At 42.5% G+C, this 12,331-nt stretch overlaps 1 pseudogene; it reads right to left on the bottom strand.

The window, feature by feature from the left end:
• Positions 1 to 6,080: 6,080 nt before the first annotated feature.
• LOC140525118 (fructose-1,6-bisphosphatase 1 pseudogene) lies at positions 6,081 to 11,739 on the bottom strand (annotated as a pseudogene).
• Between the last annotated feature and the right edge of the window lie 592 nt (positions 11,740 to 12,331).

Here is a 12,331-nt window from a genome sequence, read left to right on the forward strand (position 1 = left end):
AAAGCAGAAGCATTTATTGAGATTGAAACCTCTCATGAAGTGGGCTAAGCTCTAAAGGAACCAGCAACTTCAGAGAAAACAAGATGGACTCAAAGATGAAATAAGGTAAAGATGAAATTACGTAACAGAAATTTACATAGAATACAGGAATATGATTAAAATGAAAAAGGCAGGAGGAATTTGTTAAGGAATTAGGTAATGAAGGAGGAGTCCCATCTAGGGTTTGTTTGGTGGTTAAACATTCTGGTCATGCTGCCCTCAGATTGGCTAGCTATTGTGGACCTGTCTGGTCAAGATAGATAGTTAAGTATTGTAGTCCTGTCTTGGGCTAGATGGGTGATGTGATTGTGACTGACTATAAGAACACACCATTTTCTGTGGGTGTGGGAACTGGTCTGGGAGCCATGGCTGGGTAGAGGAAGTGACTGGGTTCCCACACCTGCTGTTTCTGTGAGTTTCAGGGACATACTGTTGTTCTAGTGAGCAATGAGACATGTATGAAGAAGTTAGGACATTGGCAGTGTGGGAAGCTAGGAAGTTCTGTTTTCCGCATTCCTAGGTGATAGGAGTTGTAAGCTAGCATGGACAGGTTAGAGGTCAGAAACTAATGTGCAGGCCCAAGGAACTGTGTGAGGAAGGGCCTATCAGACAGAAGAACATGAAGTCACATGGCCAGGGGACAGTATCTCAGGAAATCCCAAATTTAGAATTCTATAAGGGTCCTGCCTCATCCTGATCTGGTTGTAGTCCTTCCAGTGGCCATGCTGGAAGTTACCCATTCTCTACTCTGAACTCCATTTTAAATAAATTTTTCTTGATACGTTTTTTATGTGTCAAGTTTGTCTCTAACAAATCTGGCACCCAGCTTAGGGCACTTGACTCGCTGCCTTGGAGGAAGTGAGACTAAATTTACGGGATGAGTGCTCCTGTAAGAGAGGGTTTTTTTACAGTCCTTGTAAGTTACATCTCCTTCAGTCCAAGCTTGACCTCAGACCACAGGCAGGAGTTCAGAGGAAGGAAGGAAGGGAGAAAACTTTGCAGGTGGACCACATAAGTCAGTATACTGGGCAAAGATCAGGTCACTCCGGGAGCTTCCACTCTGGATCAGTCTTTTACTGAGGAAGGGGAGTTCGGAGTGGCAAAATCTTTGTTGGCCCCTTTTTCCTGTCTGGAAGTTTTTTTATTGGCACTAAGAAAATAGAGAAAACTTAGACAGAATTCCAGGAATTTGAGCCATGGAGGAAAGGAGAGACCCTAGGGATACTGGGAGGATTTGATCCGCTCCTAGGTCAAAAGAACTGTGGTGATCTCTAGGACCCAGGGACGTTAGTCCCAAGAGCAACCAACCTGCATTTCCCTAAATCATCTGGTGTCAGGACCTCTAGGTGTTTGTGCCTGAAGCTGGAGTGAGCTTATTAGGGGGGAATTTAATCCTTAGAATTGGCTTGGAGTTAGAGTAAATTGAAACGAATAGTTGAATTTTGACCGATCTAATTTGAAATTAGTTTATTTCCTAAAAAGAGAGGATCTATATTGCTCTATCTGTTCTGTGTTTGTCTGTGTGTCTGTGAAGTATTTTGTTAAATTGTAAATGCAGCCAGTCAGAGTGACTGAGGCTGTGACTGATCTCCCTCTCTTATTCTGTCCCTGATTACAGCAGCCTCAGGAGTGAGTGGGCTGGAGAGAGAGAAAGAGAGAGAGAGAGAGAAAGAGAGAGCGAGAGAGATGCTTTACTGTTTGGTTTGATAATAGTGAAAACTTTTAAGAAGTTGCTTTTTAAAAAAAAATCTTTCTTTCTGCATTCTAGAACCCTGGCCAGGTTGCGAATGTGAAAAAAAAAGATTTTGGCTCTTTGCAGAGTATTCAACTTTAAAAAAATGTGGCTCTATTAGTTAAACTGTTAAACTAAATTAAATTGTTAGGCTCTTAACCTCTAAGATTTCTTTTTAAGGAAGAAAGAAGCTGGAAGAGATAGTGAGTATTTCTTCCTTTGAAATTTAAAAGGAGGGGAGGAATGTGAGTTAGATGTGCTTGGATCTTGTACTCCCTCCCCCATCCCAATTCAGAAAATGTTTAGCTTGATTGGGAAACGAATAGACAAAGTTATAGAAGGTTATTGAATTTGAAGATTTAAAAATTGTTTACTGTGATTTGTAATTATTACTGTTAGTTATTAAGCTCCCAAGTTTCACTCTTGGAAGTCACACTTTATCAGTATTAAATTATTTAGGCCTTTTTGCCTGGGCAAGGAGGTTCTTTAATTAATCTGATTCAAAATTTTTTGGATCTGGGAAAGTCTTTCCTCCTCAGATAAGGCAAGGACAGGCCATTCCCAATCTTACCTAAAGGAGGATCTCTTTTGTAATGGAAATTAGCAGAGTAAAAGGCAGGCAGTCTGGAGTGAAAAGTTGAGTTTTGATGTAATGAGATCTCAAAGCTAAAATCTGTATTTTAGGTTTGAATTGGGTTAATGTATCTGATACCCAATGATGATGCGTGTAAAATTGCAAATTCATTTAAAATTTCAGTGATTTCTCTTAGAAACATTAGCTCTGTCCATGTGCTCAGACCACGTGGACAAGAGAAATAAGAGAGATGCAAGAAAAGCATGAAAAGCAGGTCAACACTTTGCTAAAGGAGACCCAAAAAAAAATGCTGAAGAAAATAACACCTTGAAAAAATAGGCTAACTCAATTGGCAAAAGAGGTTCAAAAAGCCAATGAGGAGAAGAATGCTTTCAAAAGCAGAATTAGCCAAATGGAAAAGGAGGTCCAAAAGCTCACTGAAGAAAACAGTTCTTTAAAAATTAGAATGGAACAGATGGAGGCTAATGACTTTATGAGAAACCAAGAAATCACAAAACAAAACCAAAAGAATGAAAAAATGGAAGATAATATGAAATATCTCACTGGAAAAACAACTGACCTGGAAAATAGATCCAGGAGAGACAATTTAAAAATTATGGGACTACCTGAAAGCTATGATCAAAAAAAAGCCTAGACATCATCTTTCAGGAAATTATCAAGGAAAACTGCCCTGAGATTCTAGAATGAGAGGGCAAAATAAGTATTCAAGGAATCCACAGATCACCTCCTGAAAGAGATCCAAAAAGAGAAACTCCTAGGAACATTGTGGCCAAATTCCAGAGTTCCCTGGTCAAGGAGAAAATATTGCAAGCAGCTAGAAAGAAACAATTCAAGTATTGTGGAAATCCAATCAGGATAACACAAGATCTAGCAGCTTCTACATTAAGGGATAGAAGGGTGTGGAATATCATATTCCAGAAGTCAAAGGAACTAGGACTAAAATCAAGAATCACCTACCCAGAAAAACTGAGTATAATACTTCAGGGGAAAAAAATGGTCTTCCAATGAAATAGAGGACTTTCAAGCATTCTTGATGAAAAGACCAGAGCTGAAAAGAAAATCTGACTTTCAAACACAAGAATGAAGAGAAGCATGAAGGAATTGTGGAAAACAAAAGAAGGAATTCTATTTCCACAGGATTAAAGCCATTCCCAGCTTTGCATGATAACAGGATGTAAGTCAGAGGTAACTGGTTCTAATCAGAGCTGTGACCTAGCATAACCAGGCTTCTGATCAGGTAAAAGGATCAGAAGCTTGTATTCATGCTCAACAAGCTGTTTGAGGAGGAACCACATCAAGTGGATCATTCAGAAAGTTGCATCTAGCCAATAGAAAGGAAGGGGAGAATTCGAATTGGAAACAGCATAAAACGTTTGCATTTGTCTGAGTAAGTAAGCTCTCCATTCAGGAGGTACACATTCACTAGGAATGTAAAAATAAAATGAGAACTTCCCTTGCTTCACAACGAATATTGTTCTTTCTAGACTGAGTCCATTTCTCACACTCCAAGAGTCATCCACAAATCATCAAGGGAAATGGGGAGGGGAGGAAAGGTGTCTTATACTCATTTTTCTTTATTACTACTGAAAGAAATACCTCTTCCTAATAAGGTGGGGCAATGGAATCCCTAAAAACCCTTCCACACTTGTGTAAGCCCATGTCTTTGCCTAGAACTTTCCCACACATTTCAGCAGCCCAGATCTCTAGGATTTATCTGAGGCATCTACCCCATCTTGATTACTCAATTAGCTTACTTGACATTGGGTAAACACATCTAGGGCCCCTTCTCGTTACTTCCAAACCACCTCAGGCTACTTGTCACTCCTTAAACATATCCAGAGCTTCCCACAGTCATTTTCCCTATAAAAGTATATAAAAGTCCTTATGAACTGTAGAGTTTCTGAAAATCTGGTCTGCTTGTGTTGGTGTGACATATGCAAAGATTTACTAGGGACTTCACCCACTCCTACAGGTGTCATAATAAACCTGCTAGTTGGACTGAAAGAAGGCTTGAGTAATTGAATTATTTTGAGGCAAACCCTCCCCCACCCCCCTGCCATGTAGATTTACATTTTGGGATTCCTAGCACCCCTGAACCACAACACTAAAAGTGACAAGTCTGGTTGTGATGGATTTTCAGCTGATAGGAAATGGGGGAAAGAAATGCCAATGAGGGCTCAAGTTGATGGCATTAGAGAATCACTTCCTAGCTTCTCAGGGGTACCCCTAGAACACTGATGGGTTTGAGTCCCTTGCTTTGGAGGATCACCTGTGAGAGTGGGAATTGGGGTAAGGATCTTCAGAAATCTTATGGGCTACATTTGCTATTTAGGATTTTTATAACTGTGGGTGCCAGCCCTCCTTACTGAATGTAAATAAATTGACATTGCTTGCTAGAGAATATATATGTATCTTGTAGCCCATGGGGGAGGAGAAAGGCCTCCTACAAAGATCTCCATCTCCATCCTCTGAAATGTAGGTTTCCCAAATTCTTTGGTTTGGTACATCCCTATCTCTGAGTAGAACTCTGGGAAATACCTTTAAAACAAAACTGAGGTATGAAGGACATGTGGGGTCTCTTCTAAAAAGGATTAACAATCAAGCAGTCTACCAGCTCTTATTAAGCACCTACTATGTACCAAACACTGTGCTAAGTTCTGGAGACATTTGTTTTTTACAAAAGCATTTAAGGTTCTAAGTATATATCAAGTGTAGGACAACTATCTGTTTCTTTAAATTAAAAAAGACATTTAAACACAAAAGACCCCAAAATATGCATTAATAAAAAAATGAAACACATGAAACAATAACCCTATTACTACTCTTCTTTCAGGAGGTAAATATAACTTTATAGAGTTGCTCAGCAAGTGTCTTACTTCCACATCCTATGTGCACTATCTGTGTAACTCATTGCCAATCTCTTTTGATACAAGCGCCTTTATGGGGACAACAGGAGTAAGTAGATTCTCCTGGTCACACTTGTCCCTTAGCAAAGGGCCAGGACACAAGTGGTCCATTGTAAGCGATTGGGGCACATGTTTATCTAAGAAATGGATCCTGCAAAATGTACATCCAGACTCATGCATATATACACCAGCTATAGCATTAAGGATCACTCCCCATGAGGGATTAAGTGATGACTAAGAGATAGACCCCATGATTGTCCCTTTATCTTTTTTTTTTTAATTAAATTTATTTATTTAACTTTTAACATTCATTTTCACAAAATTTTGGGTTACAAATTTTCTCCCCTTTTATCCCCTCCCCCCCAAACACCAAGCATTCTAATTGCCCCTATGACCAATCTGCTCTCTCTTCTATCATCCCTCTCTGCCCTTGTCTCCATCTTCTCTTTTGTCCTGTAGGGCCAGATAGCTTTCTATACCCCTTTACCTGTATTTCTTATTTCCTAGTGGCAAGAACATTACTCGACAGTTGATCCTAACACTTTGAGTTCCAACTTGTTTACCTCCCTCCCTCTCCACCCCTTCCCTTTGGAAGGCAAGCAATTCATTATAGGCCAAATCTGTGTAGTTTTGCAAATGACTTCCATAATAGTTGTGTTGTATAGTACTAACTATATTTCCCTCCATCCTATCCTGTCCCCCATTACTTCTATTCTCTTTTGATCCTATCCCTCCCCATGAGTGTCAACCTCGAATTGCACTCTCCTCCCCATGCCCTCCCTTCTATCATCCCCCCCACCCTGCTTGTCCCCTTATCCCCCACTTTCCTGTATTGTGAAATAGGTTTTCATACCAAAATGAGTGTGCATTTTATTCTTTCCTTTAGTGGAATGTGATGAGAGTAGACTTCATGTTTTTCTCTCACCTCCCCTCATTATCCCTCCACTAATGAGTCTTTTGCTTGCCTCTTTTATGAGAGATAATTTGCCCCATTCCATTTCTCCCTTTCTCCTCCTAATATATTTCTCTCTCACTGCCTGATTTCATTTTTTTTTTAAGATATGATCCCATCCTCTTCAATTCACTCTGTGCACTATGTCTCTATGTATGTGTGCGTTGTAATCCCACCCAGTACCCAGATACTGAAATGTTTCATGAGTTACAAATATTGTCTTTCCATGTAGGAATGTGAACAGTTCAACTTTAGTAAGTCCCTTATGACTTCTCTTTGCTGTTCACCTTTTCATGGTTCTCTTCATTCTTGTGTTTGAAAGTCAAATTTTCTTTTCAGCTCTGGTCTTTTCATCAAGAATACTTGAAAATCCTCTATTTCATTAAAAGACCAATTTTTCCCTTGAAGTATTATACTCAGTTTTGCTGGGTAGGTGATTCTTGGTTTTATTCCTAGTTCCTTTGACTTCTGGAATATCCTATTCCATGCCCTTCGATCCCTTAATGTAGAGGCTGCTAGATCTTGTGTTATCCTGATTGTATTTCCACAATACTTGAATTGTTTCTTTCTAGCTGCTTGCAATATTTTCTCCTTGACCTGGGAACTCTGGAATTTGGCCACAATGTTCCTAGGAGTTTCTCTTTTTGGATCTCTTTCAGGCAGTGTTCTGTGGATTCCTTGAATATTTATTTTGCCCTCTGCTTCTAGAATCTCAGGGCAGTTTTCCTTGATAATTTCATGAAAGATGATGTCTAGGCTTTTTTTTGATCATAGCTTTCAGGTAGTCCCATAATTTTTAAATTGTCTCTCCTGGATCTATTTTCCAGGTCTGTTGTTTTTCCAATGAGATATTTCACATTATCTTCCATTTTTCCATTCTTCTGTCTTTGTTATGTGATTTCTTGGTTTTGCATAAAGTCCTTAGCCTCCAACTGTGCCATTCTAATTTTGAAAGAACTATTTTCTTCAGTGAGCTTTTGAATCTCCTTTTCCATTTGGCTAATTCTGCTTTTGAAAGCATTCTTCTCCTCATTGGCTTTTTGAACCTCTTTTGCCAATTGAGGTAGCCTATTTTTTCAAGGTGTTAATTTCTTCAACATTTTTCTGCATCTCCTTTAGCAGGGAGCTGATCTGCTGTTCATGCTTTGACTTCATGTCTCTCATTTCTCTTCCCAGCTTTTCCTCTACCTCTCTAACTTGATTTTCAAAATTCTTTTTGAGGTCTTCCATGGCCTGAGCCCATTGGGTGGGCTGGGACACAGAATCCTTGATTTCTGTGTCTTTGCCTCATCAGAGAGGAAGGGAGGAAATGCCTGTTCTCCAAGAAAGTAGCCTTCTATAGTCTTATTTCTTTTCCCTTTTCTGGGCATTTTCCCAGCCAGTGACTTGACCTCTGAATATTCTCCTCACACCCACCTCACCTCCTGATCCTCCCAGCCAGCGTTTGGGGTCTGAGATTCAAATGCTGCTTCCAGCCTTAGGGCTTTTGGCTGGGGCAGGGCTGCTATTCAGTGTGAGATTAAGTTCAGGTGGTCAGGTCTGGGCAGGGCCGCCTCTCAGGCTCAGTTCCCTCAGGGGGTTTATGCACAGACCTTCCACAATGGATCCAGGCTCCCGCCTGCTTGGGGAGCCCCTGTCTGCAGCCGCCTCTCAGCTTTTACCTCCCTGGGGGGCCTGAATTATGGGGGCACCCCACTCCCCTCTCGACCCGCCAAAGAGACTCTCTCACCAACCCCCGTCACCTGTGGGTGGAGGGACTTGTGCGGCCGCTGGAGATCCCATCCCTGAAGCCTGCTCGGATCTGTATCTCTCGGTGTCGCAGCCGCGGACGCAGCAGGTCTGGTCTGGGCTGGGCTCCGCGTCTGCAGCGCAATGGACCTTTTGCGAGAGGTTTGCAGGTCCCTCTGTGGGTGGAGGGATCCGCGTGGCCACTGGAGATCCTGTCCCTGAAGCCCGCTCGGATCTTTTCCTCTCGGTGCCGCGGCCACAGCAGGGCTGCACTCAGCTCCCAGTCTCGGTGCCCAGTCCGCAGCGCGAAGGACCCCCCACGAGAGGTTTGCAGGTCTCTCCAGAACAGAAATCTCCCTCGCTCCAATATTCCATGGCCTCTGGGTGCAGAATTCGCCGTGAGTTACTTCCCTGTAGCCATTCTATGGGTTGTGGGTTCGGAGCTATGTGTATGTGCGTCTTTCTACTCTGCCATCTTGGCTCCTCCCCTCCCTTTATTTTTATAGAGATGGACAGTGGAGGCATCCTTGAACTCCTGGGGGATAACGTCATCCATGAGGGGAGTGATCAGAGGAAATGAGGGCTTTTAGGATAATGATTTTTTTTTTTAAGGAAGAACAATTTTATTTCATCTTTTGCTTCCCTACCTCAAAATATCTTTACCATTTGTAACCCTATGGAAACTATCTTTTGGTTAGGGTGCCCAAAGCACCATACAGTATTTGGTATATCAAAAGGATTGAGGGAAATAAAAAATTGCTTTGATGTTGGTCTGCCATGGAAGTTAGAGTTCACTATGATCTTTGGTCCTGTTCTTTTTCATGTCTCAGCCCATGTGGGAAGATGAGATCTTCACTTGTATGCATGCTTCTTGTAAATCTCTAGGACTTCATTCACATCATTCGGGGACCCCAGAATCATGGGTGCTCTCTCATGGATGTCAGTGGGAATGACGTCCAGCACAGCTTTATCTCCTGTGGTAGCCAGTCCTCCAGTTTTTTCCATGACAAAGGCCATTGGGTTACACTCATACAGGAGTCTCAGCTTTCCTTTGGGGCTCTTTTTGTTGGCTGGATACAAAAAGATTCCTCCATACACCAGTGTTCTATGCACATCTGCCACCATGGAGCCCACATATCTTGCACCATAAGGAGCTGTGTTATCCTGGGGAAATTTCTTCTTCTGGATATATTCAGTGATTGCAGGATCAAAGTCCCTGGCATAGCCCTCATTAAGACTGTAGATATTACCTCTCTTTTTTATCTTCACATCCTTTTCAACCAAAATGAACTCCCCAATAGCCAGGTCCAGCATAAAGCAGTTGACTCCACATTCCATAGCCAGCACTAACATTGTGGCACTGCCATAGAGAGCATACCCAGCAGCCACTAGATTCCTGCCAGGCTGCAAAGCATCCTTCTCAGAAGGCTCACCAACTGAATTCCTTCTGTAAATGCCAAAAATATTTCCAATGGATGTAAGGCAGTCAATGTTCGAAGAACCATCCAGAGGATCAAAACAGACCACATATTTACCCCTTTTTTCTGGCTCTATTATTATGGCGTTCTTGTTTTCTTCTGATACAAGAACACATGTAGCAAAGGATGACTTTAGCATGTTAACAACCAGAAAAAAGTCATCAAATACAGTAATAAGAGAAAACTCATAGAAACTTAAACTCTGTGAAAGGTGGAAGCCTGAACATGGTGACCTGTTAACAATTATAACTTAGATACTAAACCATAACTTACACACTGAGTCATAACCTAAGATACTATGACCTATGAAAGCCAAAACAAGAATATCTCGACCTATTTGTGACCTGGACATGATCAATACACAAACTTATGTCTTGTTATAACATTGGCTTAATGGCCAAGCTCATTACTAAGCAGAAACCCAAAATACCAACCAATCATAGTAGTTCTCTCTGTAACCCCTCCTTCCTTTGACTGTCTTCTGTAATTACCATGAGGATTCTGAGAGTTTAATAGGGATCCACTAAACTGTCTGGTCACTGCCCCAGACCAAAGATTGTCCCTTTCTAAGTATTCATAATGATTGATTAAACTACTGTGTAAAATCAGTCTAGAGCTACTTGAAGTATCAAAAGAACACCTCACACTTAAGGGGCAGTGGCAGAGTTCCCTAGCCAGAGGAATTCTAGACCTTATAAGCTCCCCCTTGGCTGTGGAAAGTAGATTCTGGCATCTGAGCTCCCTACCAGCAATGGAAGAGGTGGCAATTCAGGGAAGGGGCTGGAGTTTGGGCATCCAAGCCCAAATTCTAGGTTAGGAGGGGAGGAAGAAAGGCTTAAGGTCTGCTCCTTAGGGGTGGGAACTAGGGAGATCCTGGGCATTTCTGATCCTGGGCTTTGTTAACAACCTCCCCCTCACCCACCGAGGTCTCAATCGCACAGCAAGAGACAGACTTCCTGGTAGGAGAATCCTCTTCTCACCCTTGGTTTTCTCAGCACCCTGGGTTAGTTTCTCCTACTGTTTTCCAAGAGGGAAAGGTATCCTCCCCACCTGTACTGCAGGATGTACTTTTAGAGTTCGGTACCTGTGGAACCAACCTTGCCTTCATTCATCACATGCCCAAGGGTAGGGCTCTGAGGAAAGTCTCCCAGAGGGGGAAAGAGAAACCAGAGATCATTCAAGAGGGTGAGTGATACCACCTGTGACTGCCAGGTGAGTCATCAACAAGAGAACCAAGAATAGAAACCAGGAGTCTGAGGACCACATCCCAGGATTTCATCACTGCTCATCACCCCTTGTGAGTCAGGCTTTTCAGAGCAGCTGGGGATTCAGTGGTTTCTCCATGGTCATTCACATTCTTAACATCCTGCTTTTTCAGCCCTCTCACTTCCCTTTCCAGACCAGTCCCCACCCACTTGTCCCACCTTTCCCAAATTGAGCTTGGTAGAGCCTCAAAAGCCCAAGTAGGAACAGAGTAGGTGTGACCCTGTGTCTGCTGCTCTGTAAATGAGGGGCCCCAAATCACAGGATCTTGGTCAATAATTAACATCTCATTTAATAAGGAACTTCTCCCAAATCAAACAGTGCCTTTTTCACAATTTATGAGTCTAGAGAATTGCCTGGCTGGGCACGTGCTTGTAAATGTTTAACAACAGGCTTGAGGTGGGGGGCGTAAGTAGGAAACCCCAGACCTTTGTGGGCTTTACTGCATACAGGGAGGTCTCTAGAGATACTAGATATGCACCGGACATCTTCAAAGGGAAGCAACGGGAATGTTTCTTTAGAGAAGTTCATGGAATGAAAGATTTAAAGCTGGATCAGAGGGCATCTGATCCAACTGTCTTATTTTACAGATAACTGAGGCATAAGGAGGTTAAGTGACTTGTCCAAGGTCATGAGGGTAGTAATCATCAGAAGTGCTGTTTAAATATCGATTTGACCTCAGAGCCATTTTCTTTTCCATTGTACCACAGGTGCCTTTCAAGGTGGGTTGGACCACAGGACCACTGAGGTCCCTTCCATGACTGGAATTCATCCTAGAGTCCTTAAGCTGGAAGGGACTTCCTGGATCATGAAGTCTAAACCCCTCACTTTATAGATGAGAAAACAGTGACCCAGAGAAGTTACACAGATAGTAAATGTCAAAGGCAGGATTTAAATCCATGTCCTCAGACTTCAGAGCCAGGGGTGGTCTGCAATTTTACAACCTGAAACAAGTCACTTACCCCGTCTCAGTTCAGTTTTCTCATCCATAAAATGAGGCCGTTGGACCTTTCTTTCCTTCTCAGAATCCTATGAGATCATAAGAGTCTAACCTCTGATCCAATTCTAGCAGCCATACAGTGTACCTGCCCCACCCACCCCACCCTGGCTCCACAGATGACCTAAGGAAAGTAACCAATCTACTGTGTGTACAAAAAGGATGGTGATCCTGAGGGTTGAGACCAGGGACCAGGAGCAGAGTGACATTGGTAGTGGTCTAGCGTTTGTCCTCTGAACCACAAGCACTCAGAGTGAGCCTGGATGGGCCCACCAGGTTCATTCCCCAGAATACCATATCTCCTCCCCTGTCCTCACTCCTAAAGAACCCTGCCCTCCCCCTCCTCTCTCAGGATTATCCAGCAACTTATGAAATGTGGTGGTACAAGAATACTCATTCATACATTCATTTAATAAGCACTTTGTGGTCACACAGCTACTTCAGTAAGTGCTAGGCATCATGCTAAGCATTGGGGATTCAGGAATGTGGCTGCCCTGAAGGAGCTTATGTTCTATTAGAAAAAGCGAATACAAAATATACACGAAGAAGCTACAGTGTAACCACTGGTAGAGCAGGCTCTAGGAACAAGGAGGATCAGGCACCGTTTCTTGTAGAAGGTGACCCATAAACTGAGCCTTACG

This window comes from Notamacropus eugenii, chromosome 2 (assembly GCF_028372415.1).
Source record: "Notamacropus eugenii isolate mMacEug1 chromosome 2, mMacEug1.pri_v2, whole genome shotgun sequence".
NCBI lineage: Eukaryota > Metazoa > Chordata > Mammalia > Diprotodontia > Macropodidae > Notamacropus > Notamacropus eugenii.